General features: G+C 42.6%; 1 protein-coding gene across 1 annotated transcript in view; it reads right to left on the reverse strand.

Moving 5' to 3' along the window:
- LOC115109509 (GTPase HRas-like) overlaps window positions 1-344 on the reverse strand; it is a 39,212-nt gene extending 38,868 nt beyond the window's left edge. The window contains exon 1 of the mRNA XM_029634464.2: window positions 5-344. The gene's annotated coding sequence lies outside the window, so the exon portion shown is untranslated. The remainder of the gene's footprint in view (window positions 1-4) is intronic.
- Window positions 345-6,388: the final 6,044 nt, after the last annotated feature.

Consider the following 6,388-nt stretch of genomic DNA (forward strand, 5'->3'; position numbering starts at 1 on the left):
TTACAATAAGCAGAGCTCTACCCTAATTATCAAGAGGGCGAGGTGGTCTACTGGAAACAATGTATTATTACTCAGTAGCTTCTGAGCGTTCCAAGCGTTGAAGTCCAGATGGTGTTTCCTCAACGAATGTCTCAATAGTTTCGCAACAGAAATGTATGTTATTCCAGACACTGCAATTTTAAGTGAAATGTATCAAAGCATTCGTTCAGTGTTGTATGCGAGGTTAGCTCACCGCGAACAATGTGCTTCGAATAGGGAGAGGAGACTGTTAGAGTCCACGCCCAGCCCTGTATGAACCGCCCCGGCGAGAACAGTTCAGTTGCTGTTTTGACCATCGTTAGTTAGCACATTGGGCGGTTTCCGTATAACTGCAAAATATAAAGGGGCAGTGTGGGCATATAGAATTACAACTACAAATTCCGTAGTAGCCAATCTTAACGTGATTTATGCATTTCACATTTTCGAACCATAGCCCAGTCAGATAAAGTAAACCTGGGAGCTTTAGTATTACATGTTTAATATTAATGTGTGGCTGAATATGTAGACAAAAATGTGTGGTAACTTATCATCGTAGTGTTGTTATCGATCATGCAATAAAAACAACAACACTTTAGACTACATATCCCAAGTGGCAAAGCCCCCTTTTATAACCGTATCCAGGAAGTCATTTGCCGTTGTCAAGCAAACTTGTGCGTGTCTTTGCAAATGCACTCTGAAGAATGTGCACTTCACACGTTTACGAATGTAGCTAGCTATCTAAGGTAAGATAAAATACGACATTGGGTATTGGGTGGATAACCAAAATGAAAAGTTATTTGTGATTCCATTTGGACTTTTAAATACATTTGTTATCTGCAGCCAATCAACACGTCAACACATTTGTATGATATTGAGATGTTAGCCAGCTTCTTTTCATACTCAAGCCAGCAGAGCCAACCCCTAAGTTTGAGGTATCAGTTAGCTGACTAACAAGGCTAACTAACCAAATAGCCAGATAAGCGACTTCTTCTGACAATATACCTCAGATAGAATGTCTTGTTTAGGAATTTATGCAACAAGTATGTTAGATGCGCCAGTAGAAGTGGCGCTAGCTAGCAATGTCAACTTTTATATGCTTTGTTTTTAGTATCTTAGATATATTCTTAAATGGTTTCAATTGCAGTTACAGTAGCCACATCACACTCATTTACACATAACAGCCATCTCACACACATAAATATGTTGACGCTTCCACTAACATATTATTATTATTATTATTATTATTCACCTTTATTTAATTGCTTCCAGGTGTCCCTGAGTGATGATTTGTTCCCAGGACTCTGTACCTCTGGCGTGGCCAGGCACAGAGATGGTACTGGTGACATAGCTGAGTGGGTCTGGTCAGATGAACCCAACCCCTGCTGCTTACAAGGACTCTGACATGCTGGTGGAGCTCTACCTCTCTATAGAAAAGCTGGTGAGGCTCTTATTGGGAAGGGATGTGTGGCCCTTTATAGGATATGGAAGCATGCTTCTTGACTACATTTAGGGCATTAAAACAATTATATAATTGTAGTTTACACAAAACTTATACATTCCTATATTCGTATGCTTTTAAAGGACAAGCATGTGACTCCACAAATTAGCTAATGTTCTTAAACCATTAACATGCTCCATGACCTTGATTGCTGAGTGGACATATGGGGGGGATATTCAAAAGTGTCACAAGCATCAGAGGTTGATGAATGGCACACTGGACGCTCAGGATGTAGGCCTAAGCACAGCATTAGAGAACATAAATGACACACACCCTCTGTCTATGTACGTAGAAGTCTTCATATTTAATACCCTGATATCAACATTAAGGCTAACATCAATAAGATTTAAAAAAAAATTGCACTCTCTCCTTGCAGTGTCTGTTTTTTTAAATGTTTTTTATCAAAATGACAAAACAAACTCATTGCCCTTTCCATCAGTGTCACTGTTGAAATTATTTGGTGGGCTAGTTTATAAATGAGGCTGTGGTGTGGTTGCCTGGTGCGAAACGCTATTAGCCTCTTCAGTGAAATTGGTCTCTGGAAAGGAGGAGACAGCTGGGTGCAACTAGAGAAATCTGGCCATTAAAGCTTTTGGGGAGATTTGGATTTATCTCTGATGTCTGTGCTTCCTTGTGAGTATGCTAAGCCAAAAGGCATGTAGTGCAAACACTCCCATCTATAATCATCTGTGGTGTGCAGTCAAAAATGAGATTTTCTTTTATATGCATTTGGTCATTCCATGGTCACATCACCATGCGGCAAATTAGTTAATAGAACAATAAGAAATAGTTCCAAACCTCTCTGCCTATACAAGCTAGTTTTCTGTTTTTCCCTCCCCACTCAGACACTCTTAGCTAAATTCTTGCTTGAGAAAATTGAAAACAATCACGGTAAGGTACATAGTTGTTACCCACCAATTATTTGATATTGAGATATAACCATCTGCATTGGACCTTTAACCTAGAACCTGACTGCCTCCTCCAGTAACAGACAGACAATAGTCACAGTCACTTGGATCTCTTTATTACTTTTTCATGAGTCAAATTTTGAAAGTTTTCATTGCCTGTTTGTCATGCAATAAAATGCAAATTAATTACTTAAAAATCATACAATGTGATTTTCTGGATTTTTGTTTTAGATTCCGTCTCTCACAGTTGAAGTGTACCTATGATAAAAAATTACAGACCTCTACATGCTTTGTAAGTAGGAAAACCTGCAAAATCGGCAGTGTATCAAATACTTGTTCTCCCCACTGTGTGTGTGTGTGTTTATCTATATATAAATATAAAAAGAAACGTGCGCTCACTGTCAACTGCGTTTATTTTCAGCAAACTTAACATGTGTAAATATTTGTATGAACATAACAAGATTCTACAACTGAAACAAAAACTGAACAAGTTCCAGACATGTGACTAATATAAATGGAATAATGTGTCCCTGAACAAAGGAGAGGTCAAAATCAAAAGTAACAGTCAGTATCTGGTGAGGTCACCAGCTGCATTAAGTACTATAGTGCGTCTCCTCCTCATGGACTGCACCAGATTTGCCAGTTCTTGCTGTGAGATGTTATCCCACTCTTCCACCAAGGCACCTGCAAGTTCCCGGACATTTCTGGGGGGAATGGCTCTAGCCCTCACCCTCCGAGCCAACAGGTCCCAGAGGTGCTCATTGGGATTGAGATCCAGGCTCTTCGCTGGCCATGGCAGAACACTGATATTCCTGTCTTGCAGTAAATCACGCACAGAACGAGCAGTATGGCTGGTGGCATTGTCATACTGGAGGGTCATGTCAGGATGAGCCTGCAGGAAGGGTACCACATGAGGGAGGAGGATGTCTTCCCTGTAACGCACAATCTTGAGATTGCCTGCAATGACAACAAACTCAGTCCGATGATGCTGTAACACAGCGCCCCAGACTATGACGGACCCTGCACCTCCAAACCGCTCCCGCTCCAGAGTACAGGCCTCGGTGTAACGCTCATTCCTTCGACGATAAACGCAAATCCGACCATCACCCCTGGTGGGACAAAACCGCTACTCGTCAGTGAAGAGCACTTTTTGCCAGTCCTGTATGGTCCAGCGATGGTGGGTTTGTGCCCATAGGCGACGTTGTTGCCGGTGAGGACCTGCCTTACAACAGGCCTACAAGCCCTCAGTCCAGCCTCTCTCAGCCTATTGCGGACAGTCTGAGCACTGATGGAGGGATTGTGCGTTCTTGGTGTAACTCGGGCAGCTGTTGCCATCCTGTACCTGTCCCGCAGGTGTGATGTTGTGATGTACCGATCCTGTGCAGCTGTTGTTACACGTGGTCTGCCACTGCGAGGACGATCAGCTGTCCTCCCTGTCCCCCTGTAGCGCTGCAATTTATTGCCCTGGCCACATCTGCAGTCCTTGTGCCGCCTTGCAGCATGCCTAAGGCACGTTCACGGAGATGAGCATGGACCCTGGTCATCTTTCTTTTGGTGTTTTTCAGAGTCAATAGAAAGGCCTGTATGACAGCTTTATAGGGATGATTAATCCTACGCAGTGGGCTTGTCTATCATGTAGAGAAGTGGCCTCAGAGCCCAGGTATACAGTAGCTTATTGTTGCGTCTCCCTTATGACCTACACTAACTACAGCTGAATGAGAGGGAAACAGAAAGTACAACACTCTGACACACACACAGTACAGAGACGGAGGAGATTTAGGTATCAGCACTGGGGAGGACGAACACATCTGATTCAGCAGCCAAACCATGTTCAGACCACTTCTATTCCTTCTATGCACATTTGGGTCAAAATTATTGATATCATCACTGCTTTTTTAGTTTCTTTGCCAATAGGAGAAGTATATTCTGCCCCTCCAGTCATTTTTCCATACAACTACATCTAAAATTGTTGAATGAGTTTTCTGTAAACAATAGATGTTATATTCCTTCTCTTTTAGCCAGGTAAATACTGATAGTCTTTTATTATCGGTCAAGCCATTATAATTATAAATGGCTATACTTACTTCACCATTTACCACAATGAGATACATATATATATGTTTGTAAACTTGCCATTAAATAGTGCCATAATGATTGAATGTCCAAATAGCTGTACCACTGTCCAAATAGCTGCACTACTACTGAGTAAACCTCCAATTGTTCTCCACTATTCCACCTGCTAAAACCTCCCCCCATCCCAGGTTGGATTGTCGTCCCAGTGACAAGCAGACCACCTCTGTCCACCTGTATCCTATGGCCTTTGCGAGGTTGGGACCTATCCAGCACTGTTACATACTGTAGGCTTAGAGAAATAATGTTAAAAAAAGACCATTACATATTTATATCTGACTGAGGGATGCAAAGTACATTGAAAGGAGGTGATTCCACACAGGTGTGGTTCCAGAAGGTGAAGGAAGCATGGAGAGGTCAAGAGTAAAAAAATAAATATATATATATATATATATATTATTTTTTAAATTTAAATTATTATTATTTTTTAAGAGAGGTCAGAGTTAGCCTGACTTGTAAAATAGGCTAACGAACAGAAGTTTGGTTTTGGAGAAACGTCATCAGTGCGTGCTCTGCAAGCAATGCAGTGGATGAAGGCGCGGCAAGAGCATGGTGAACGGATAGATGTGATAATGGACAGCGAGGAATAAGGAGAAGAGCCAGGTGTAGTGGGAAGAAGCGTGTTGAGGAAGAATGGCGTCAGACATGATAAGGAGGAATCTGGGCCAATAGGAGTGACATTTTGGGAGAAAGTGGGCCCCTGCCTATTGGCAGATCCATTTGTGGTTTCAGGGTGGGTGAGAAAGGAGTTGTGGGCAGTTGAATCAGTGAAGTAACCTGTAGCGGACTTGTGATACTGTATGTTTTTGTGTTTTTTCTGATCAGAGGGAGCAGGCGCTACCACGTTGTTTCTGGTGCAATGGTCATGTTTCAGCAGTGTGTAGAAGGGAGATTCCAAGATGTGGGATGTGTGCAGTAGTGCATGGGACAGAGTATTGTGTAATTTCGGTGGATAAAGTTGTATGTGTCAACTGTAGGGGTGCCCTTGTTGCTGGGGATCTGAAGTGTCCTGGGCGACAGAGGCAGGTTGAAGTGGCCAGAGTCAGAGTAGTGCAGAGGGTGTCATATGCTGAGGCAGTGAAGGAAGTGGAGGGGGATGAGTCAAGGGTGAGGGATCCTGAGAGGATCCCAGTGAGTAGTAGATTTTTGCCAGCACAGAGGGATAGGGTAACAAGTGAGTTATGCTTCAGTAAGGTTGGCTTCTTAGTGTTCATACTGTAGCAATGGTTATCAACTGTACTGCAGAAATGCAATGTAACTCACAGCAAATAGATGTTGTGGTGGCAGCTGCAGAGAAGGGTATACGAGATTTGACTTCAGAAGAGTTACAGGGTGTGTTGAGGGGTGGTGGCCCGTCCTCCCAGGCCATCAAAGTGGTGGAATAGTGTAGGTGGCATCTGCAGAGAGGTACCTGGGTGTATGAGTTAATGGGGTGCTGATTTTTATTTATATGAAATAGTGGTATATAGGTATAGGGTTAGTTGGTGGTGCAAGTTTTTCCTTTTAGGAACAGGAATAATGAAGATAATTTAATGTTGGTAGGTCGTGACTGGGTTCACATTTTAGTACAGTAGGGGGCGGTGTATGCACCTTTAAGTTTGATTCGATCCGCCAACCCAATCCCAAAGAAGAAGGTGTGGTTCCGGAGTTAATTAAGCAATTAATATCTATCATGCTAGGGTTATGTATGAAAATGCTGGGCAGGCCATTATGTTGGCTACCATGGCTTTGCCCCCATATGATGACAATGCACCCATCCACAGGGCTCGAGTAGTTTTTAATGGTTTGATGAGCATGAAAACGATGTAAACCATATGCCATGTCCTTTTCAGTC

Source organism: Oncorhynchus nerka, linkage group LG25 (genome assembly GCF_034236695.1).
Source record: "Oncorhynchus nerka isolate Pitt River linkage group LG25, Oner_Uvic_2.0, whole genome shotgun sequence".
Taxonomy (NCBI): Eukaryota; Metazoa; Chordata; class Actinopteri; order Salmoniformes; family Salmonidae; genus Oncorhynchus; species Oncorhynchus nerka.